Below are 25,738 nucleotides of genomic sequence, written 5' to 3' on the forward strand. Positions count from 1 at the left end.
CAAATCATATCCGGTTGTTTGGGTGATTGCTATTTAGCGTTAACGCGTTACTTCTCCAAGGACTAAGATTGTCGAGCAACACTGTTGGTAGAGTCTGTTGCATGCAAGGATGTCGCTTGTACATTTGTGATGTTAGCGATACACGTTGTAAAATTGCCACGATGGTCCTATGAAGTAAACTTGCAATTTGGCGTCCAATTTAGACCTACATGTACGTCATCAGGGGAACTCCCAATGAGAGACTGACGCTAGCTCCAGGCGTGGTTAAGATTATCTGTCCGAAAAGTTGACTTAACATTATCAACTGTTGCTAGCTTCCAATTACAAAGGGCTTAGACAGTCCCTCGTTGGCAGTGTTCGACGTGAACTCTGAAGACCATTATCATCTCTTCGGAAATCTTCTGTGAATACGGTAGTCGATGTTTTAACGGAGTTGTGTACGTCAACCATTATAGTAGTGAAGATAAACATCCCTGTTGTCTCCGTCCGTTGATAACGGCGTCATGTAAAAGGGATTAAGGATTTTGTTTGCAGGGACAGACTTGTAAGATAGGGAACCATAACCACCGCAAGTTTTAAACCTTCACTACTACCTCTCCATACTAGCTGATATTGGCGAGATAATTGACGCATGACAAATAACTCCTTTTCCCCGCCGGATGGCCGCAAGGGTGCGGGTTTAAATGGGATTGTGATCGTCATTAGTGGGCTGGGTGTTTCATTTCTTCGATAAGTAACTGTGAAGCTTCAGTTCGTTATTAGCCATGATCGTAATCCGAAGATAAGCCCTCTGGGTAGGAGCTGCTGAAGTCTTGAAAGTAACCAGGTCAGTGTTGTGTCTTAGGAGAGCCCGGCATTAAGACGTTGATGGAAGAGGGTTGTTTACGTATCATCAGAGACGTACGTGCAGACTGAAAGTGAGAGTAGTTACGTCACAAGGCTTGTTGAAGATTGAAACGAAAAGGCATTGATGTAGAAAATGTGGATTTGGTCTGAGTCATGAGAAATAGTTACGTCACAAGGCTTATTAAAAGTTGAAACGAAAAGGCACTGTGTATGAATGTAGAAAATGTGGATTTTGTCTGATTAAGAGATTAAGAGAGGGAAAAACGGAGAAAAATTACCGTACCCGAATATGTTCTCTTATTCTTCTGACACGTGACCGTAGCTAAGACATTCCAAACCATGCACTCAGAGCCGGAGTATGTTAGAGCATACAAGCAGACAGTTTACTCGAAACGGTAGCATTTAATTTACTTTTGTTTATCACTCAACAGCAGGCTGTTTTGTAAAGTACAAAGAGACATCAACATGATTATCTGCTGATGTATTGATTCCTCAATTCACGTGTCATACCAAAGGACGATGATCAGGTTACTACTACGCGTTTTATGCTGATTTTACTTATAGTCAATGTAAGACCTCTATGTAATAAATGGAAACAGTGTTTAATGAGGAGGTTATAGCTATATAGTAACATTAGATTTTGAGATTGAAGAATTCATCATAACACAACGTTACTATACTGAGTCTAAACGCAAATGTTTTGGCAGTGAAGGGCTATGGGTATTGACGTATAGTCAATGTAACGGTCAGCGAACTTCAAAGTCTATCCCAACAGCCACACGGTGACAGGATTAAGCCGGTCATTTATGAGTGCAGCTCAGCGCTGAATCGATGGAACCCACGTCTTGTGGGACGACACCTGAGCCTTCTGCGACAAATCGAAGACGCCCAAGGTCGGCCAAGGACTTGGTATTGACTTCCCTGTGGAAACTTGCGGAAGACTTTAATCCGTGGGATCTGTCCTTGGTGCTGAGTATGCCGTCATGTTAACTTCCGTGAAGGGTAATAAGAAATACGTAACAACTTCCATTACTATGGATGGACTAGTTTTTCTCCGATATCTAACTTGTTTCATATTTCAAATGTCAAATTCAACATTTAGATAGTATTAACAAAGGATAGAATCTTCTTCTTCTAGGGATATGTTTGTTTTGTTGTACTGTTTGGATTTGTTGTACCGCCACTATGTGATAGTTATGTTAATTAGGTAGTGACGTCACTGTTGTGTGGCGTCAGTGTCAAGGGTCACGTGGTCGCTCTCTTCCATCATGGCGTGATTGTACTTCACATGTGTGTGAATAAAGCTCCCTTTGAATCGAGTTGCATCGTGCCTCTGAGTCTCTCATCAGCACCTTCCTGCATCAATGTTGGCGTACTGTGAACACGTGTTCTAAAAGGTAACCTGCAACATATAGTTCACCACGGTTATCCGTCAACCACTTAACGAGTACTGGTATTAACAAGGCTGTCATTGCTGCAGCTATATGTGACGTAACAATTCATATTAGTATCTTACATAGAAGACAAATGGTAGTATTTTTGTGGGTAGCTACTGTAGACAACACACTGTATGGCGCTCTCCTTAGCGCAGAAAGACTGGTAATGATGATAGTTTACAGAATATCCACATATGACTTATGCAGCATCGAGTAACAGACAATTTCAGGCACAGGGAAGCGGACTATCTTCGCAAAATATCATACGCACAAACAACAAACAAGTCATAAATGGCAACATTGACAAGAAGTTTTTCTCTAAACGCAGAATCCTTTCGACCCTAGCAGACCCATATGACGCAAATAAGACATCTTTCTTCTGTACAATCAGAAGCTATCACTGTCAGTATGATAGATTGCAATTTTCCGCAGTGCGAATATTAAAGGGGTACGTTTACTATAGTCTGTTGACAGTCTATTTATATAGCTAATTTAAGAGTCAGAACTCTTTTTTCAGCGTAGGTGCTTGAATCCCCTTCCGCTGAGAGCATTAGGAACTTTATCTAAAACGGAAAGCCTTAGGGCAGTCAGTGCCTATCAACAGAAAGTATGCTATTTCTCAAAGCAATAAACAAGTTTGGGTTCAAGGTAAGGCGCTCGGCGGCTACGCCGATTGCCTGTAGGGGGTTCTTTGGAAAGTTTTCACAGCTAACAGGGCTGTCAACAAAGGCTTTCATCTTCTCTATGGACGTGTACTTCGTCGTGCCCTGTTGCTAGAGGGCACGACATGCCTGCTGCAATTCTGAAGTACATTTGTCCTGTAGTGTTTGTTGTAAATCGTACGTAGGAGTGGATGTGAACTCAACTGACACCTTTGTGATGGTTTTGTTATGCTATGACAATTTTCTTTCGGAAGTAACGCAAAAAAGGGTCTTGGAAGGTGCAGCAATACTTCACATGCTGCCTCCACGCCTTAAGGTGGTGACTCACTGCACTCGGGGCACCAGTGCGTCACTGCGGGTTCGAAAGATTACTCAACGAATTGCAGAGATGAAGAACGAATTTGTGCTACTTTTGTGTATTTTGTTGTCTTCTTAGTCATACTTTTACGTCTTACGCAATATCGAAATTATAAAAAAACGGCGAAAATTACCGCGGTGCCGCAGGGATCGATCCCCGCAGTGCCACACTAATGCCCCAAGTGCAGTCAGATACCACCTTTAGCCACCAAGGTTTCTCTCTGAGAAATATAGCACACCGCGTAAGACCTGACACTTACTGGGCGGTGAGTCGAATTACCTTTAAAAATTTAGCTGGAACGTTTTCACACCAAGCTGAAGTAAAACCAACTGTAGCGGTAAGAGCCGGATTTAACTGATTTCGTCAGGCAGAAAGGGTGGATTTTTACCAGGAGGAGAGAATCATCGGCGTGAAATTACTGATAGTGGGCAGGTTTGTGAGCGGGTAATCTCTGAGAAGTGGGAAGGACAAGTGCCCACCTGTGAACGGGCTGAATGATGGATGGATGGATTAGGTTGGCGGGGTAGGGCGAAGTTTTCAAATGTTACTTAGGCCATAGCAAGTATATTTCACGGATGACATTCTCTGCATTCGCCAAATGTAATGCGACAGCGCGAGTACGAGACTTAAAGAATAAAATATACACGACGCCAGAATAAAATAAACACGATGACTAAATTTTGAAAAAATTATATAGACCGTAATTTTGTCACAAGAGCTGACACGACAAAACATATGGTATCACAGCCAACAGTTTGAATATCTGTATTCAAGTAGTGCACTCTACTGTGGTAGCCTAACATCGCTTACCATTATTTTTCTGTATTACGCAAAGTGCCACTGGTGTGGTAGCCTAAAATCGTTTAGTAAGTTGGCAACTTTACTCAAAGCTAGCACACTACAACTGCCGAACTAGTTTTACTACTAGAACTTTATCAATGGCTACCTCACCGGTGTCCCTTCTATTAGTACAATTTATCAAGGCAAACAAATAGGGAACAATTTTATTTCAAAATTCAGGTGAACATCAATGCACTCGCTTATGTCATCCACGAAATGTACCCGCTATGGATTTGCTGGACAGAGTGCAGTGGATTTAGGAAGGACGTAATAGATATTATGTGTTGCTTTTAATAGGGATGAAGAAACAATAACTAATATGCCCTTGCCAATAATGCCGTTTTTCTCACCAACAACAAGCAATGAGAAAATTAGACATCTCGAAGAAGAGAATATAATAATAATTGAATGTAATATCTACAGAATAACACATTAAAGAATGATCATTTCTTATTGATAGAACGCTCTAGAAGTAATAGAAGATTTACTTACTTGCTGCAACTCAATTCATACATTATTCTTAATCAGTATCTTCGGTTCATTATCTATTCCTAGGCGCAAGGCGTCTAACTGTGTAGTTTTGCTGGCGCTTCACTCAATTTACATTTATTTAATGCAGTGTACTCTGTAACAAACACTGGAACTAAAAGTTGGAAATGATGAGTGACAAACCAACTACGTTGGGTCTTGTGTAAGAGACATGTTAATAACACACATATCATTTACTTGCATTACTTACCTGCGTAAGTCCCACTGTTTAGCTGTTAAGAACTTCTACAAAAAAGTACTTACAAACAGGAAATTAGATTGCATGTGGGTGTCAAAATACTTCAACTCAGGGGAAAACCATCACATTGTGCTTCCTACTTATCGAGCTACAGGAAATGGGCTGCACTGGTTGTAAAGCCATTAATGCATGCACCGTGGGATTTCGGTTCGTCAATGCTAGATCGTCTGTATGCCATTATTTTTGTTGTTTGATCGTGTAAGAACAGGTGGGCCCTAATATAAATACCACTTAAGGATAACTAAGAAGTCTGATACTAGTTTGTCACCTTAATGAATAGGGATCATCTCCGTTGGGGGTACTATTTTTATTGCATTTGTGTGTTTTCACATATAACGCAAGACCAATTCAGTATGGATATAATAAATACGAATTTTGCTGGTATGTGGGTAGCTTTAGCTGTTAGTATTTTCAAGTATTGCAACACCAAGCAGGCCAATACCCCTTTCTAAAAGTAATGTAGTATTGTACATAAACAGCTGATCTGCCGACCGCAATTAAAAGGACTTGATATTTATGGGAGGAACACAGCCGGATTGATTAAGGGAAGAGCTGAACCGAAGAACTGAATCACACCTTCTAGGCCTATAGCATTAGGAAATTTGCGCAAACTCTCAATATTTCTTGGAGTATAAGATCTTTGTTTGTTTTTTTTTGTTTTGTCTGTCAAGGTTGGCAGATTATTTATTGTCCACCATGAGGCTAGAATATCCCAACATATCCAGGATTTTTCGTTGAAGCTCTCCCCACTACTTTCGAGTCGTCAGCTGTCGCATTCAGATGATGCTCCTAAGAAAGAGTTGACTACGACAACGCTGTGGATACCAACACAACATGCCTGCATAGTTCTGCCCTTTTTGTGCAATCGCAGGTGGTATTATCGACATACGATCTCTGAATCAGATTGCATTTTGTGTTACACCAAATCTGCATCATTCCATTCTATTTCTAGGACAGGTGTCTGCCATACACCAACCGTGATCGCCCACGCTTTACACAACGTCATGTAGGTGTTCTTGACGTGATCTTGATTGTCGTTTGGATGGCACGAGGCAAGATGAAGGTATCAGCTTGTCACTAATAATTCCACACGAACACCCACAGAAAGGGACACCGGTCACTGATTTCGTAACTACTTTTCAAGCGCTGATGCCGTAGAAAAGCTTGACACAAATCTTATTGGCAGGATGAGCGCGCAAAATGGATGAAGATTACAGGAACATCGATTTGGCTCGGCGACTTGTGGAAATGGCGCTCATCTAATAAGGGCGTCATTGACTAAATAGCAGCGCTGATAAATCCTGTATTATTGTCCTCACGTAATGGAAAGTCAAATTTACTCTTCGTCACATGGAACCTCGCTTAAACGACATCTGAGTAAGAAAGGGTCTGACGATTATATCGTGTATCAAAGATTCATAAAGAAAAGTATAGCAGCACATAAAGCGTCAATGAATAATGTTTGGTAAAGAATATTGAAGTGCGCCATTTCGAAACATCAAAAAAGACATTCTAAACACGCTTATTAACGTCTTTTAATGTTTAGCGAGATCGTATTAAAGAAGAATAGAATGTCGAATGAAATTAATTCCAATCAAATGCTACGACTTTTTTTAGCAATTGTAGCAATGCAAGTTGTGGCTCTTTTGATTTATTGCACGAGATTGTTTTCTTAGTATTTGTTTTTCATTATTTTTTTTAGAAGATTATTTTTGTTTTTCAGCAACGTTAACAGCCACTGCATGTGCGTGCATTGTTGCGGCTAAGACAGAAAGTGTTCAAGTCAAACGTATACATCTCTGAGGAGCCAAAGGGCCTTACTGAATAGACAACAATGTCATGTTGGGAAATGTCCCCCTAGCAGGCGCTAGCATTGTCCATTTCACATTTCCTGTATTTGAAAACCGGGCTTCGGGCTCAAAATAAACCAAGCTATGATTTATGTTTCCCTAGATGGAGTCTACAATGCCAAGGATGCCCCCCTCCCCACGTTCCTTACTGATCGTAGGGTTCCTAGTGAGTGCTGTCCAACGGCTCTAGGCAATCGATATTCCCTAGTCTATGTGGCCACTGTGTTCCATGAGATAGCTGTTTGTTACCATCTTGCTTGCTCAATCATTATGTTTTTTTTTTCGGTTTGAGTTGAATCGATGGCCAGGAAGAAGTGTCAATCCAAAACATTTTACTATGGCGTACATCCGAACGTAACATGGGGCTGACCTTTTCTGGCCATTCATTATCAGCACTATTGATAAAACCTTGTAAGAACTAAGGGCCTGTATGGAAATCTGGAAGATATACACAAACTTAGTGATTGAAGACCATGACAAACGCAAAGTACAATCTGTCTCTCATCGTAACGAAGATTTCATATTCATAGCTCGGTATATTGAAGGTAAATTGACCTTAACATTTTCAGTAGTATTTGTGTAACTCAAACAAGAACAACCCCACAAGATCAAACGAAGAAATTTACCATGGTTGGATTTCACAAAATAGATTTAAATGAGGCACGCCCTTTGACCTTCCTGACACATCCCGGGTGGAGCCAAATTTCTGCTCCGCCAGATTTTGGCTCCGTGAGGTAGTGCGCGTGCGTGGAGATGTCGTCAGGGTTAGGGTTAGAGTTAGGCTAAGGGCTAGGGTTAGGGTTGGGGTTGGGGTTAGGGTTAGGGTCAGGTTAGGGCTGAAACATTACTACGGCCCACGAGCGTGACACATACTCTCCCCCAAGGTATACTGGAACTCCCACAAGCAGTGCTGGGGCAAATATTTGGCAGGAACAGAAATTTGGCTTGACACCGGGAGGTTTTGTTTGATTACACCAAATTGTATTGGGCGCTGTTGGTTGAAAGTGGGCGCTGTTGGTGGAAAGTCGACCTGACTACCTATTTACAGAGCCATGTATGACTGGTCTACACCTTCTCTTCTTGTTTCTTCCGGGGCGCAATGTGATTCATGGTGAATGGATAGGATCCTAAAGTGCATTGCTTTGTCCTTAGGGATGGTATGACCTGACCTGATTTACACGAGCGTACTTTCACAGTTATATGTAAAAATGCCACAGCCTTTCGGTGTTCTTTAATGTAGCAAACACGTTCCATATTTTCTATATATCAACGTCTCCAGCGGATTTCCTCCGCTCCGTCGGTAGTCACTCGTTCCCAGGTTAAACAGCGATTATGTAGTCACGTCACGAAGCCGCTCTCGGTCCCACCATCAGTCTTACGTTCCCTCGGTACGGCGGCAGGTATTCCGTCTCCCTCCAGAACGTGCCAAGCGGTGTGCTGACGGCTGCACTGTCCACACCGGGGCACACAGGCTGGCGCCCGCTCTACACTTTCGGGAACTCCGTCACGTTTCTTCTTGCTGCCGCGGCGCCATGCTTCCTCCTGCCGTGACGTCAGGGTCGTAATGCTATTCACATATTTCTGCGCGATAGTGTAGTGGTGAGGCAGCGGTACAAGGCAGGGCGGCGGCGCCATCTGAAGAAGCCTTCTCGGATTCAGCTCCGCAATCTTACAATGGCGGAAGAAACGGAGGCACAGTTCTTCTACCTTTCCTGTAGCTGAGACCTCGGGGTAAAGGTGTTTGCCGTTGTAATCTGTAGAGCATGCTTGTCCGCTGTTGTGATAGTCATAGCCATCATTTAGCTGTGCTTTATGTTGTTCATTTCCACTCATCGCAAACCTGCAATATCCTTGCCAAATCATAATAACGTCTTGTTCACTCTTAGACACATATTTGTACACCATCCACATATAACGTTGTAATACTGTTAGGTTAAAGCCGTTAGTATGGTCACAAATGCTGTTTTCTTGGACGATTCGACTTTCATTTTATCGATCTGTGCATTGAGAATGAGAGCATCCCGTGCAAAATACCTTTACATAAACACGGCAGCCAGAATCGACCTCTGCAGGTATGTAGCTAGCTGAGTGCACTAGTGGTTGTCATATTGTGTTTAAGTATCAGAATACCGTTGCTCGTAACGCCCTTAGGTGTAGCAGCTGAAATATCCCGTGCTATCTGTCCTAACATCTTCACGCTTCCGCTATCTGGAACATCACACTCTGTATATATGCATCGCGCAAATGCATCCAAGATAATTTATAATCCGATCGTATCTGCAGCTGGAATGTAGAAGCTGCTTGGAGCTTATGACATGTTCGCGTGTGCTGTAGCAGGAGATATGTTCGCAAGGACTGCGCCATACGAGGCTCTAAGTGCGTGAACGCATTACCCATCCCTCTCCATCCCGCACGAGATGCCTCCCCTGTGGGTTCAGGGGTCACTGCGCGGCAAGGCGGCTCCTTTAGATGTTTTGGTCAGGCCCCGTTCTGGACACTCTCACGTCAGGCAAGTTTATGGCTCTGTACCGGCGTTATTATCCTGGACGGAGATGGGTACTGACCCCCGGTGACCATAAGAGCCTCGGACACTTTCACTCTCAAAAGGAACATTCAAGAAACACGTCAGCAACAAATAACAAGTGGCGCGGTATGCCTGTGAAGTCAGAGGCAGTAATAATATCTCTCCTTTGTTGTCAAAGATGTACAATGTGTATGTTGCCAGATTCACAGAGCCACTTACGATTCGTTTCGTCTTACGTACTATAGTTAGGTTCGATAGATGGATACAAATATGCATTATATAATCTTATTACTTTTTGCAATGAGAATCGTTCGATAAGAAATATCATGATATCTGTTCACAGAAGGGGTTATGTTCAATCGCCTATGAATAGTGGAAATAGTCAATTCAAAGACTTGGCTACTATAATTTCCAAATGACTGGTGAATTATCAAAACCCCTTCAACTTTATTCAAACTTCACGGAAGCTCTTGATCTCGGTATGTATCGATCCTGTCATTACCAGCCTAAATGTGGCATTTGGAGGATCGATCGGAATAAAAGTTGACATTTTTCAAACTAACCCAATTTTCTCCGGCATGAGATGTCTGGCGCAGCTGACACCCTCAAACTTTTCCATATCGAGGTGAACTGATTTACTTCACAAAGTTTGACAACAAAAGCTGTAGATTACTGTACAATGCCTACTATAGGCACTTTCTACATGTATGTAATGCTGGCAATACATATAGGAGACAAAACAGTAGCTTAGTATACAACTAAAGGTCATTAATTAAACATTATGCGATCCACAGTTTTGAATTCTTTCGCTATGAGCCCGAATTCAAATATGGTTACTCTATATCGCTTAATATTCACATTTCAAATAGGATTCGTTTTATACTTCCGGAATTCCAGGTTTACCCATCTAACATGGCGGATAATGCTTACGTCACAGTCACATGACCAGAAACACCCTACTCCTTTGATAAAGTTTTAAGCTGTATATTTTTTTTAAATTCAAAACTTACAACTTAGTTAATTCAATTTTGCTCTATCATAGTCATTTCTCACTCCCATGTTGTTGCAGTTTTATTTGTGAAAGAGTGTTGAATGATTGAGGTAGTTTACAATGCCAAATGTCGTGGATCTTCCAGATCTGGTCCTGACCTAATTCAGTCATGCTTCAGTTTGGTATGGCTAAGATCCATGTGAGATGCAATATGAGATAACGCAGCTATAAATCGTGCTAAGCAAAGGGGTGATATTTTTATAGTGAGTGGTAAAAGGTCGTCTTCACTCACCTTTCTCGAATTATTCTTGGTCGAGAAGATACACAAAAAAGACATTTAAGATCCACGGAACCCATTGTCAGACGGCGCTATGGAGTTAATTGTAATGTTCAATGTAATTGATTCATATATACACAGTATTCCTCATGTAAAATGAGTTCAAGATTATTGTAATTTCTTTCACATATAGTAAGATCCTTCGCTATCAGTATACTTCATAGAATTTTAGCTGTGTATCATAACAGCCATATTAATGCGTTCTCTCGTTTCTTGTTGTTTTGCAGAACTCATGTTCAAAGATGCCGCAGTTGGTGACATAGCAGGTAAGGAAACCAATAACAACAAAACTAGCAAAACTACAGCTTATTTATAGCATGCAATGTATGTTGAATGCCCTGTTGTGATACAATTGTGCCGAACGAATACTATGAACTGGCAAAGTTTATTCTTTATCTGGCTACAGACTTTGTGACCACGAAAACGCTTTTAACTGACCTATCCTTGTCCACCGATACTAAAGCAGCAAGCTTGGCTCTCATTACCGTTACATTGATGATATAGCAGAAGTAGTCAAATTGCAGTTCTCGCGCTATGTCTCTTGTCACAGGGACCGTATCGTTCCGTCCTTGGCTTCTAATTTCCCTAGTCTATTATTAGCAGAGACCGTAAAGGTCCTTTTCACGCTAGTATAGGCTTCATCCCTGTGGAAATCGACCAATAGTCATTCCAATTACCCCCGGCAGGGCCGGTCCGGAGAGCGATTGCCGTCCGTGCCTCTGCCTCTCTCTCTTATCTGTTCGTCTAGCGCCATCTTCCTCCGGGCAGACTGTAGAAATGAGGTTTTCCAAGGCCTATTGATTAGATCGCATCGCAAGGCGGACCTCGCCCTCATTCGTCTTGCCTCGGGATGTCTCAGAGCTAGTTTACAAACGGTCCTGGTCGGTGCTTCATTACGCGAATGAGTTTTTCCAGTATTAGCTAATCAACGTGTCCGGGTATACTGGACATAACTGTTCTTTTTCGAAACATGATCTTGCAAACAGCCATTAACGCGTTCGCATCCACTGCAAGATTAAAACGGCTTACAGCGTAATCTGTTCTTCCTTTCTTATTAATGAGACGGATAATGTAACACTGCAGTGACGTATGTGAGCAAGATTATGCAAAGCTCAACCACTTGTTGCAAAATACGCATTATCAAAAGACCGGGAGGGATTGCGTGAGGGGAGGGGCGTGTTCTCAATGTTGCATTACATATAACTTTATTGAACAACAATTTTACGAGGTACAAAGTATGGCATCTACATAACTACAGTTCTATAGCTTAACTTAAGGCTTATCTAACTAATACAGGAGTTGTAGTATGAGATAAGTTTCTTACATTCATTGGACGCTTTTACAGTCATTTGAGGAATTTCTACATGAGTTATGGTGACGTCCCATCAAGTCACCGTGCCCCAACAAAAGGTGTACTAGTTAACAATAAATACACAATTATTATTTTGTTAACAATAGCGGAAAATGTTATCTGTGAAACTAAGAAAGTCATATTCTAGGTTTTCAGAAGGATTTCTATGCCCTGTTTTTCAGCAATTCATGTACCTCACCGTTCAGAATTGCTGTGTCATACGTGCAGAAGATACGACCTTAAAGTATTGGGGGTATCTAAGTAATAGGGCGGGGGAGGAAATGTCGAAACAAGTTGGCGTAAAAGTTATCCACTTCAGCCGAAACTAAGTACCTATCAGAGATCAGTGTACTATAACTATGCCCAACGGTGTCATCGGCTTCCCTTCATCCCTGTTGTCTCCCACCATTCCAATTAAATGGCGTCATGTCGACTAAATCAACACCTCCAGATAACCGTTCTCTTTTGGCTTGGTGTCCCACCGAGACATGGACGTGCGTAGTTCCTCGCTCATGAAATTCTTCTCTATTTGAAATCCCACTGCCTCGTTTCTGTCTCATATTGCCTCAAGAACACGAGTAGAAAGAAATGGTATGTATTTGCTTTTAATCCTCCACTCTTAGATGTGCTGAAAAAGTTACGTATACCGAATTCTTTCCTTTTAAAATATTATTTACAAAATGATCCTCTGGACTGTATGTTCCAACGTTGTCTGTGGTTTTGCCATTGCATGTACGCCAGTCCCTTGTGGATAGCCTTTCTAAAGATGCACAGGTCCCTCTGCGTATACCCCTGACAGCAATGAAAACACTGGATAGACCTGTAAAATTTTAGAATAGCGTTGAGGAGTCCCGGTAATCCTGTATATGGAAGCTGCATTAACGTTATCTCATGTCACGTGGCCTGCCGTGACGTCAGTACAGTCGTGTTGCCCTTCTGTGCGACATGTTACATGGTGTTGAACACACGTCATAGTTGGTGTAGGGATGACAGCATTAAACTTTAATTCGATCTTCACAACTTTTGTGTCACAGAATATGAAACATACATACCTTCGCCGAGAAGATGATGTCTTTCTAGGTAGCGTGTGTATGTTTGCATGTACAAATGTATGTATTATGTATGTATGCATGTATGCATGTATGTATGTATGTAGGTAGGTGGGAGGGGAGGTAAGTAGGTACTGCAGCAGAACGTCCGGTTGTGATAACCTCCGGTTTCGATACCTCGTGTTCTGTACAAGCTATAGTCGAATGTTTGGGCGGTAGATAGCTCTTATGCTCGGAAAGAAGTGACATAAATTTGGCCCCCTAGCAGCTGTCTTCAGTACTACAGATGCCTTTCAGTAGCAGTCTTTGAAACAGGACAGAAAAGTTGAATGAATGAATGTTGAAGTTCAGTCACATGACTGTGTTATAAATTGCGAATTACTTTCTGCCAACAATTGTATATTCGATTGGGAAATATATTTCAAAGAAGGAAGCGAGAAACAACGACAACGAATAGATTGATACCCCCCTTTCCAAAAATGCATAACTTGGGGTCCCTCGGTATCTACCCACGACAGAAAATGCAAACGCATTGCGTTGAGCTGCTCCTATATATTGCCGGGAAATACCACAATAAGATACCAAAGGTGAACTAAAACAATATTTCATCTCACCGTGATGTAGTGGAACATGCCACATATGAATCGCTATAATCGCTATTTGCATAACTGAAAAGGGTCCTGGAGGAATTCGCAGTTCAACGACCCCATCAATACCTGCTTATCTTAGCAGCACACGCTTCAGTCTTTCACTGAAAAGAAATTGCTAAATTTTCCGTTGACAACTCCTGGTCAAAAGCTACTCTATTTTGTCGTTTGAAGTCTGCTTTCATATGGTTTGAATCCATGTACATAGCATCATCACACGAGCGCTTACCTGTATAGATTTAAATTTTCATCGCGACTAGTTGTTACTATTGCTTGCACAGGCAAAGAGCTATCATGGTGGCTCCTTAGCTTGCAATGCTGTCTGCTTCCAAATGATATTCCCTTGCACTAATATTCGGGACAGTTCGAGGCATCCTTTTGTCGTCCATTTGCCATAAAAACTCTTGCTATTATGTGTTGGTGGCCTTTTATTTGTATCTGCAGGAGAAGATTTCAGTCACATGTTGTTATTTTCATATTACGCTGGTTTTAGTCTATTCTGTTGAAACCAAATGTTTGACCACTTCAGTTGACTCGTACAAGGTGCAATCCTTACAAACGTTATGGTCCTGCCAAGGTTTCTTGTGAGATTTCCAATGTGTTTTGTATGTGAGTGAGTGAGTGAACTTCACCTTTCTGGCAAACCATGGAGGCAGTGTGTCGGCGGGAGTCCCAGTCGGGACAGTTTGGTTAATTCACCTCGATTGTCAGAGCTTAAATAATTGATGCGCTTGCACGGAATGGGGAAGAAAGAACGGAAGTCTACACAGGATATCTGGTCTTCATTTACCGTGCAGTGTGCGCAGCAGGCAGGCTGGAATAATGGTGTATTGGAGATACTATCTCTGCCTGGATAGGAATCCCCCTTTACTGGCCTCTTTTTCTCTACCATACTCGTCAAACAAGACGTCCATATATTTGTGTTCTGGATGGGGATGGATGAGGGATAAGTTGAAGCATCACCAGAACTATGGGTATTCTAATGTTCTAATGATGACGCCAATATAAGTTTATGACATGTCGACCTTGACTTCCTCTTAACTAAACGTAACATGGCGCTTGCCTTTTTTCGGAACAGAATGTATTACAACAATAAAAAACGTACCCTTATGGGATCATGATATTTTTGTAAATTAAATGTAATGAAATTAACAAATGAGATATTAATGGTGGACTGCTCTTGGTTCTATCACCCAGATAAATATATGACTTGACAAAAACCTCTGTCAGATTTAAGTCTGCCTAGTCATGGTATAGAGTAAGAGCATGTCCGCATTATTCATTTAAACACTACTAGCCTTTCTATATTGACATATTAGGTACCCTACGGTCCCTGTAGATCACGCAACTCCCTAGCCGCCAGCGTCTTCGCTATCCAAAAGACGAGGGGAGTTGTATCTAGACAAACTTCACTTCCCCAACTCTCATTAGGAGTCACTGGTTTGTGTAAATGTACGATTTAGTTCCGGATAGCTTTGCTGCGACCGTTAATGATGATCGAGAACCCAGCCCTTGCATGTACGCGTAGTCCGCCTGTGTTAATGCCTTTTTCATAGGGGTGCTGGAACTCTGCACTCTAAAGTGGCGTCGCCAAATGACAATTCTATCCCGCAAGCCTAACCTATTCGCAAACCCATTTGTAGTTACTATTCGGGACTTTTGCTAAAGCAGTGACAACAGCAAAACATTGGCGTTGCCTCTCCAACCTCCCCGTGTATCAATGGCCTGGCCTGTCCCCATACTGCCACCAATACCGAGTGATGATTTGCAGTGATTCGCTCAATAAAGATTCAAAAATTGATAGCCCTTATAAATATTCTAGGTCCAATTCCCGTGTAGTATTATTGAATGGACGCGGGTATTAGACATGCCCTTCGGACGCTCCTATTGCGTTTTATACCCGCTATTCCAGGGACATTAGAGGTGATTCAAACTTCCGTGCGAATACGAGAAGGATTTGGGAGGAGGAGCGCAAGATGGAGACGCCTTCGTCACCTAAACGTGCACACTCCCGCTGACATCAATACAGCTGAGCCTCGCTGCAGTGGAATGTTGTACCTTCAGCATGCGCACCAGCCCGACTGCGCACACACACCCTGTGCAGAGGTGCCGACCTAGCTGTCATGTAATCCACTTCCGCGCGCCCTGAAGAAGTTAAACTACCTGAGTGAGTTGGTAAGGAGGAGGGGTAGCTGACAGCTGTACCGCCGGCGTGCCCCTCAGCTGCACCCGGTGGGAATTCGGACAAACCCCGGGCGCACAGCGCACTCACCTCTAATGGAGCTCAATGTATTATTCCGCCAGCAAGCAGCGTCACTAACTAACTGTGCGTCCCGCATACTATGTAGGACTGCGCTAAGGTTTGGACGTACGTGAGACGGAGAAGGAAGGGACGGTGTACTGATGGCACAATCTTTCTTCAGTTTCTGAGTAACGGGATAGAGTTGAGACATCACCATGTAGTCCGTACGACTGACAACACCGTTTTCACCATGCAAGTTTACATGGAAATCCCGAAACCCGGACCAGATGCGCTGCGTTCCTGGTTCAGCGGGGTGCAGATAACATGGGTCCCGGTTTTCGCAGGGCTTTTTGTGCAACACGTCTATAACAAGGTAGGCTGTGACTGAGGGTGTTTTCCAATGCATTGATATATCTTTTTCGAATACGTCTCGATCTGTTTAGTCCCCCGGTACTGTATCCAGTCAGCGGGTGTGTGCACTATGGGCTAACGCTATTTTGTGGCTTGACTGAATATATCGACTGCATCAATAGCGTTGTTGCCAGCAATATGAACGCAGAACGCTCCGGATTGAATAAACTTGTGGCCGTCAGAAATGGAGAGTTATCCGGGCTCTTTTACGCACTACTGAACTGTGTGATTGAATCCGTGAGTCGTTGTCTCCTCTCAGACGTTCAGTCGTACTTAAGGTTTAGAGGCCTGCAGCGTCTTAAGAATGGAAGAACGTGAGCTGCTTAGAAAACGGGAGTCCATGTAAACGAATTCCTCGCGTGGCCGATCGCAGTGGGCTACCGATACGTCATGGCAATACCGCCATAGATTTGAAGTAGATCGTATTACAAATCAGCCTGTAATACCCTCGAGCTCCTAAATCAATCGTTTCCATGGAGATTCGGCAGAATGCGTGATGACCCGGTTGATAACGATATGAGAACCACCCGGTACCGAGCTGTCGTGACAGCGGCTCACGGCACGACACTGAGTATAGGCCCCTCCCGAGATGCGAGGAGCACCTGTCGAAGTCATCGCTAACAATCGGCAGCATTCGTGGTGTTCCTTCCTCATTCGTGAGTGATATGCTGCGTCACGTAGATAAACTATCCCTGTGAAACTACAAATGTGGCCATGACGACTACATATGGAGCTTCCAGCACAATACGGGCCTGTCCTTCCTAAAATCGATAGCCGTGCCTAAAAGCAAAGCCGTGTTTGATGATTAGTATAAATTAGCATATAGTTAAAGCAGGAGATGGGAATGCACTCGTAGTCTTGAAGCGGGCGACGTCGTTTTGCCTGATAGACACGTCATATGGTAATTTACAATTGCGGGTAAGATAGATTCGGACAATTACATAGAGGTCCACAGCCGGGTCAACTACGCAGCCCCTCTCGTGGCACCTATAGCCACTGTTCGATTTATCATAAAAATTTAATCAAACTCTTCAAGGAGAGGAGGTCACGGACAAGGCTGCCTTTATGGCGCGTAACAAGTTTGGGAAATAATTTGCGGTAATGTCGTTCAAGCAATCGGACCTTCAGCACCTCGGACGGGGTCAAGCCGAAAGTCGTAAACTACACCCATAAAGCGTAGAACGGAACAAATGTACCAAAACCAGCCTTAATAACAACGCACCTCAACAGTTGACATCTTAACACCAATTTCCATTCGGAAGATTTACGGTAACACGTTAGGAATAACGTGTAGCATAAAGAAACTCCACGCCTATTTGTACAGTGCCTCTTTCGTGTCGGGCAGGCGAAACGCCCCCATTCGGCGCCCCACCTCAACACACCCCCTCCGGTTAGTCTCCCTTGCAAAGAATAACTATTGCCAGGTGTGGGGATAAGTGCTGTCATAAATAACGCTCTCCCTCCGTAAAATGACCGTAAATCGCTTATAAGAATAATGCCCAATCTTCTCGTCCAAATCCAATCTAACCTGCACCTGACCAGCGAAGCTGAGTTATGAGAATTTCATATTCCATGCAGAGATTTGATCTCTTTTCCAATGCACATAAAGGTTTGTGAATAGGGTTTCAAAGCCCGGTAGATTAGCCAAATACTTCTACGGTACAATTTGGGTCAATGGTCGCCGAATTCGTCGGCTGCTATGGAAATGTTACTACAAGGCAGCTGTAAACTTTTATCTCCGTGCAGAGTTATTTTATGGCCTTCACAAGAGCGCGCTTAAATGTCTGTGTGGGCCGTTCACACGCCCGCTTTAAAGCACACGGAGGCACCTGTATAGGGGCTGCTGCTATGTACGATGCTCATATCCATGCATGGTATATGTGGTAATGGCAACAGCAATGCTTTTGGATATAGGAGAATTCTTTTTATACAACCAGCAGGTAATTACATTGCTTAAATTTTCGATGTCTCTCAGACACCTTCGTCAGAGCTTGTAACTGGAGTTGCAGACTGATAATCTTGGCAATGCTTTTCCTAACGATGATCGTACGATCTTAGTACGAAGTTCTAATCATCAGAACTACCGATTTCCTTCCGTTGGACATTAGTTCCATGCTAGTTCTCCTAATCGTCGCCCCTTCTCAGTTTCAAATGAACTATCGAGCGACCAGATTTTCTCAGAAACCAAACTATCGTTTTTAATCAAGACGCAGTTCCATCTAAATAAAATCAATGCGATTGTAGTTAGATTATCAGTCTGGAACGAAGAGAGGAAGGTCCAATAAGACCTTGTTTCGGATGGCTGGGAAATTCAACTTCATATGGGATCTCTAGAGTCCGAAATGTACTCGCTAGTTACACAGGGCGTTATGGTAATATAGTGCCCTGTATATTCAGTGCACATTAATTCATTGTTGTGTTTGTACTTTGTACTCATTTTCTTACGTTAAGAGGAAACTTTCTCAAATTTGCTGAAATAACCCGTATGCCTCCCGCACGTATGGGACAATGGTAAATTGATAACATGTAATTGAAAATAGATTATTAGTTGCTCAATTACCAGTCAGGGAAAACAGCTGAATTCATGCTAATCAAATTTAGATGTTTGTACCTGATTGCACTTGCTGAATATTGCATGTGATTCATTCACTGATTGTGTGATACATTTCAATAGTGCTGTATATTCTTGCAGCTTTTCCAAGCCTTCACATTTATCGGTGAATAGGTTAAGGTATAGATGATAACAAAGTATTCTGTCATTTCGGATCTACGAATGCAGATATGTTGACAAATATAGCTATCTACGTACTTCGATAGAATGTAATATGACACCATCATAATAGACAGGGCCTGGAGTAATGATGTCGTTCTGGCAGCATGTTGATTTGAATGCGTCGCAGCACCTCGGGTCGCCCTCCGTTCCTCTGGGAACTGCGGCTCCTGTGTGTTTAAGAATAGTAGATGTGGCTACAATCGATGGCTCGTGATTTCATTCGGAATGTCCTGGTTATATAGTGTGATTTAGGTCATCCTGTCCACAAATCGAGTGTCTTTTTTGTTCCTCTTTTGATACGTGGAATATCTTTACGCCAAATATCTATAGGCGCTCCGTTCTTCAAGTCCTGAGCATTTATTTACTTCTTTTCAGATTTTTTCTTGTTCGCATGGGTAAGCTGGATGGCCTATATTTCTATGGGAGAAGTTTTAGAATTGCGTGTACTGAAATCTCTACCACAAGTATTTGGAAATTAGCTGAACAAAGTATGAACTTTTCGCCGTCTATTCCAAATGTTCATCCTTTTGTAAAATGCTTCAATGTATTGGCTTAAATTGCCCACAAATCAGGTATTATGTTCTTTAGCCTTGGCCTTGTTGAGAAAGTTTCATCTCCGAATAAGATAAGCAGAAACTGAAACGTTAGTGTTGCAGTACACACAGTAGAACGATATACTTTACTTTTAACTATCAATGGAAATAGTAGTGACATCTGACCTCCTGCCAAAATGATCTGACCTGGACCAGAAATGGCCTTGATTTATGGATTATGATTTTGATTTGTCTGCCTCTTTCATGTTTTATTTGTCCTATATGTTCCGTTGTGTACAGATATTTATTTTCTCTGTAATATGTTTTTATTTCTTTGTATGTGTACCTAGGCCTCGATGAAAATCAGTTTGTCAAAACTGAATCGGGCTACCCAGATGTCTGGAAATCTCCAAAAAAACAAAAACAATAAACAATAGGCTTGGCTCATACTTCTTCCTGTGGTTCGTACTTTCTCGTCGGAATTTTGTACAATACTAAAGTTTGTGTCGGCCATTGAAGGGAACCTTTGTAAACATGTGACCAAGCATCTGAAAGGGAATTACCCGAAATTTCATTTCCTGGTGTCAGATGATGGGATCTATAGAAAGGTTTTCTCGAGCAATTGATTGATTAATGTGTCGGTAATTAAATCGTTACTTCAATCAAATCCCACTTTCTCTGGCGCTACGTCTCCATCGAGTTATTAGAAACGCTCTGGAACGTGTTACTATATAATGGAAAACGTAATCAGGTTTCTTGAAGCACCCGAAACGCCTTTTCCCGGAAAGTTGCAGCACATAACAGGAACATCCTGGATCTTACCCTTAGGATTATAGCTGACAATACTGTTGGTATTTCAGCTGATTTCATTGATGCAAAGACGGTATGTGAAGTTCAATAGTATATACATGATATATTTACTTGTATATAACAGAAATTCTAACGTCCGAATCCGGTATTCGAGCTTTCGACCGCGCCGCACTCAGCCCGCTCGAAATAGTTCGATTTATTCGAATGAAGCCCGTGTGATACAACTTAGAACCCCTTTTGATACAGAAAAGTATCACCCGGTCCGGAACACCTGTATTGAACGGCCCAGGTATGACATAAATATACTTACTTACTTGCTTAAGCTTACACGTAAGTCGCTTATTAGACCTCGTAGTATCTGGATGCCAGCCCATGGAGAACTCGTGCTATATTACAACTAATTGGCCAAAACGTATCAAAGCATCGTCCATTTGGAACGCAAAAGATACTAGTATGTTAAAAAGTGGTTATGTTTTATGCGAGGGAAGTTTCTGGGAGTTTGTTGAAATCACTATCGTTTCAAAGTTATTTTTTGCATGATTCATAAATATTGCATGATACAGGCCACTACCTTGTAATATGTACATTAGTATGTAACATATCCGTGTCAAGAAATATGTGAAACCATGTAAGAAACCCTGCATATAGTTCTGATATCGCAGCTTCTACAGTGTTCATGTATGTATTGCATATCGGTAAAACCCGGCACGCTACAGTGCAGTTTCATGCGGAATGTGGGTCGTCACGCTTCATACCACGCCCTCAAAAAGACATTCAATAAAAGCGAAAGCTTATTGATTTGGTTGTTAAGGGGAGGTCTGCTATCGACATAGGTCAATTTTAAATAAACTCTCGGCGAAAGGTCGAAAGTAGCCGCTAGTAGTGGTCTCTAAGCTTTGGATATCCATTTAAAACGGATTTGTGAATCTTAGGAAATATATCTAGAATGTTTGCTACATGAGTGAATGTATACACAATATGTACAGAAGGCAAAAGGCACTGACCTTCTACCCTTATCTAAAATGCTCTTTGATCTTTTGACAGCTCCCTTTGATTGCTCCAGAAATTTGAATCGAAACCTTAAATTTTCATTGTTTCAGTACGTCAAAACCGCTGCACACCCGTTTGGACACCTTCATGGATCAGTCCTTAACTCATTTTTGAAACGGGAAATCACATTCTATGAAAATGACCAGATTATCTTCTTGCTCCATCTTCGTAAGTGTCCTGTAGTAATGGCGGCCATATTTCTTCATGACAGAGGCGTTCGTTCAGCTCCTGCATTATTTAGACACGTATCGACAACAGCAGGTACATAAACCAGATAAGTAACTCCAAATTTGGTTACGACGGTTTTATCGGTCATTCATGGTTATTTCTGCTACCCGTGGGACTGATCAATTTGTTCACGACTTCCTAAGGACTAGTCTATTCAAGGGTCTCAAAGGGGCCAACAAATCTTGTGTTAAATGTAGTAAATTTGATAATTTGCTGCTGAAAACAAAGTTTTGTCTTAAACTTCTTTAAACACTACGTACTATATTCAGGAGCTCATCTGTTATTGGAACACAATACAGTCTATATAAATTATACTCCTTCGCAATGCCGAGTAGAATTTACACCTACGCATGTTACCTCTATTACTCACTGTTTATAGATATTTATGATCACGAACTTTTTGTTTGGACAACTGCGTTAACATGACATGGCTTTTGCCATGTAAGGACGCGCATTGTGACTCAGGAACCGACAGTGTGACTCTAGCATTAATCATATTCCATTTTATCTCAAATTCTTATAAATACACTCTGCTATCATCGGTAAACTTTCGTCAACTACGAACACCATCAATCATATAAATATCTATCTGGATATGCCCTTCTAAAGCGTGTACAGCTGTGCTTTTGTACAGATAGTAGGCCTTCCGTTTTTTGTACTATTGCCGAGTAGTGGTAATCATTGGATTTGTTGCATTTTCTTAAAATTACAACGTTCGTTTTTTTGTTAATTCCGTATATCAAGTGTGTGTGTGTGGTAGGGGGGTTAAAATTAGTATCCGCAGATCTCGTAATATCGTGCGTTGATATAGATTGAATAAAGAAATTACACGTATAAGAACATTGTGACAATGTTTTGGTTTATATGGATTACATGTTTACTGAAATATCTTCAAATTTTATCATTTAATCCATATATGCAGCATCAGTTACTCATAGTCAATGAAAGAATGACTTCGATTTTTTTCATAAAACTCTCGGTAGCACTGGCATATCTGGAGGCATGTATAATCGTTTATTTTATGATGAAGTTTGCCCAATGCTTGCCAACACACAATAAGAAGAATAAATTTCTTCTACCAAATAATCCTCAGCTCCATCATATCTTTAGAATCTATCAGATTTATGGGTCTGGATGCTTTCTGGTGCATTTTATCACTGTGGTAATATCGATGACTGGAGTATAGTAAAATTGCTATAGTCGTAAACTATGGGATAAAACCCTTTCGTACGGGGCTACCATTGGTGTGAGATGTCGTTGATATTGCCGAGATCTAGAAGCCTCCTCGCCAGTCTCATCCGTGACAAATTGGTTTGAACCATGAACGTATATTGTGGGGAAAGGCAAATGGATTGTCGTATATGGGTGTGAAAATATATTGGTTCTCGGAAGAAATGCAAGAAGGAAGCTCAGATACTCAACCACATGACCGCATGTAGAACTAAATGAACATTTGTATATTTGTACATGTAGAAAGAAATTATTCTCAGAAATACGACTAAAACTTCCTAATGGGAATTTTAAAGGACACAAAATAATTGTCAAGTGTTCAATATTCCTCACAACATGCCGCTAAAATATGATATATACATATACAACATTGTGATTAGTTGATGGAATCTGTCTGTTTATAGTTGAGATGAATCTCCTTTCAATATTGATAGAAATCAAACAATATATCATTACCATTGAAAGTATTGTAGTGTCGGAAGGAAAAGAATTGAAACCGTTTTAGGAGCTAAGTGGCCACTTTGTTTCATTGATAGCTGAGTAGAATTTTTTTTTAAATACCGAGTTTTGCATAATTACCATTGGGAGGACTTGTAGTGTCGGACAGATTTCAATTGTAACAGTTTTTATATTTTCGTTTCATTAAAAAATAACATAACTTTAGTTCTTATCATGACCTTCATCGAACACGCCATGTGTCACGTGATCGAGAGTAAACGGCCCGCATTTAGAGTTGACCTACTTTGCGATAATGAAACCCCATTTCATCGCTTATCCACTCCGATGTCGAATACATACTCATTTTGTAATTCCGACCCTAATCTCTCCTCATCTGCCTGTATGTCCTGACAGCTTCTGTTTCTGCTGCCTGGTAAATTGGTCTAATTCTTTTTCTGTAAGCGATCTCCTGCATATTCCAGCTCCTGATTAACGATGCACTTTGCGAATTTTGGGATGACCACAGTGTTACGAAGGAATGGCAATTGTACATTTCGCTTCTTCCCGATAAATGGCGTTGGATACTGGTAAGAAATAGGGCGTGATGTGTTGCTACAGAAGGTGCATTTTTCTCATTCCTAACCCATTAATTGTTAACACTATTTTCTGTATAAACAGCTTTGTGCATCATTTGGTATAGAGTCTCGCCGTAAAGATACAAGTTAGCTTTAAGTAGTTAGTTAGGGTACAGCTACACATACTGTTGTGAAACAGCTCATTAATATTCATGGTTTCTTTTAGGCGAGTTGTGGGAGTAATATTTGTGAGCCATAAACATGCAAAACAGCTTTGATTGTTTTATGAGTTTAGGAAGCCATATTTGCATGGCAGCTATGGGTTATACTGGTATTGACCGGTTAATCACACTAATGAATAATGAATGTGCATTAATTAAACAACTGTACAGACATGCTCCTTTTTTGTACATGCAACACAAACTTAACACCGTCCAAAGTAGTGGCCCTGGTCATCTTGCTCACATCTTAATAACAAAATTGGAGATCAAAGTGCGCCCATTGCTTACTTCTTCATCGAAATTAAACCTAGATTCTTCACCAGCCGTTCCTTTAGTACGTGAAGTGATAAAGATTATAATTGTGGGTTATGCCGTTTATTTTATAGCAATTACAAAGACGTATACGCCATATACATCATCGATTCCCTGAATTCCTTATCCTGTAGCTATTCGTATCAACATTAGTGTATTGATCCCCCAATGGGTGGCTTAACGTCTCTAATGTCACCATCAAAAAATGGCAGTTAGTAACGTATACTTGGGTTTTAGTATTATTACCAGTGAGTGGACCGGCATGCAAAATCAGTCTTCGATTCAGACTTGAGTTTTCAAGGGATTGATCATAGCAACTTACTCTCTACTCGTTACTTTGTAAATCAAGGGGCTTCTTTCTTGCAAAATATTGCATCTGACGATAAAACCAAATGCATTTGAAAATGATCGCTCTGGATCTTCATAATATCGGTAACTGATATATGATATTCCTGGTCAAGCAAGAACAATATTTGCCTGTTGTTGAACATGCCATTTCTGCGCCTGCTTTTCTCATCTCCAGTTTAAGAATTGGCTGTGCCCCCAGTGTTTTAAAGTAGAAACTATATTGGAAGTTGGAACTATTGCTTTACACTTGCAATGTCTTGATTTCTCTAGGATTTTTGTTTTAATGTTTCTTTATGTCAAAAAGTTTTTAGAGATCAGGTCTGAATAGGAATGGTTGCAAACCGATTTCGGCAGAATTGAGATAACTCTAGAAGATAGTGCTGTCTATTCTTTAGCATTGGACCTGGCAAAGGTTTTGATACAATGCACGCATATTTTTAGATTATTGATTCTAATTCTTTATCTGTCGCCTTGGAGTAACTCGAAGGAAAAACAAATGGCCCGTTCCGCGTTTCATCTTGGCTTTTAGGTGCCCTGGATCCTCGCATGGCGCTCCCGGGCCAGTGACACGTTTTAGGCCACTGAACTCTTCCGTCGGGAAAATTGTCTCATTTCCAGCCAACTACCCGTTACAATCAGGAGTGCCCTTGAGAACGGGTTGTGCACTGATGTTGTTGGTTACTGGTTACTTTCGTAGCTAGAATTACAAAGGGAAGTAAGTTCGCTTTACTGTTCGTCTACCAAGATGTTGGGGGTGTACATTGAAGGGTTACTTACCCTTCGCCCAACCATTTTAAGGGGAAACGGTCAAATCTGCTGGAAAAAAGGAATTTCAAATTGTAATTGATTACTATTCTACCGACTGTTATCACACCAAAGGTAAAAATCA

The 25,738-nt window shown here is 41.5% G+C and overlaps 1 protein-coding gene across 11 annotated transcripts in view; it reads left to right on the forward strand.

Annotated features, from left to right (window-relative positions):
* Nucleotides 1-25,738, forward strand: part of LOC118431387 (nectin-4-like) — a 129,001-nt gene that overhangs the window by 28,699 nt on the left and 74,564 nt on the right. For 9 of the 11 annotated variants that reach the window (XM_035842560.1, XM_035842558.1, XM_035842557.1 and 6 more), the window contains one exon: nucleotides 10,859-10,897. The gene's annotated coding sequence lies outside the window, so the exon portion shown is untranslated. Of the gene's footprint in view, nucleotides 1-8,163; nucleotides 8,511-10,858; nucleotides 10,898-15,531; nucleotides 16,294-25,738 lie in introns of those variants that run through there. The other 2 variants (XM_035842559.1, XM_035842562.1) reach the window with 2 other exon arrangements.

This window comes from Branchiostoma floridae, chromosome 15, assembly GCF_000003815.2.
Source record: "Branchiostoma floridae strain S238N-H82 chromosome 15, Bfl_VNyyK, whole genome shotgun sequence".
NCBI classification, from domain to species: Eukaryota; Metazoa; Chordata; class Leptocardii; order Amphioxiformes; family Branchiostomatidae; genus Branchiostoma; species Branchiostoma floridae.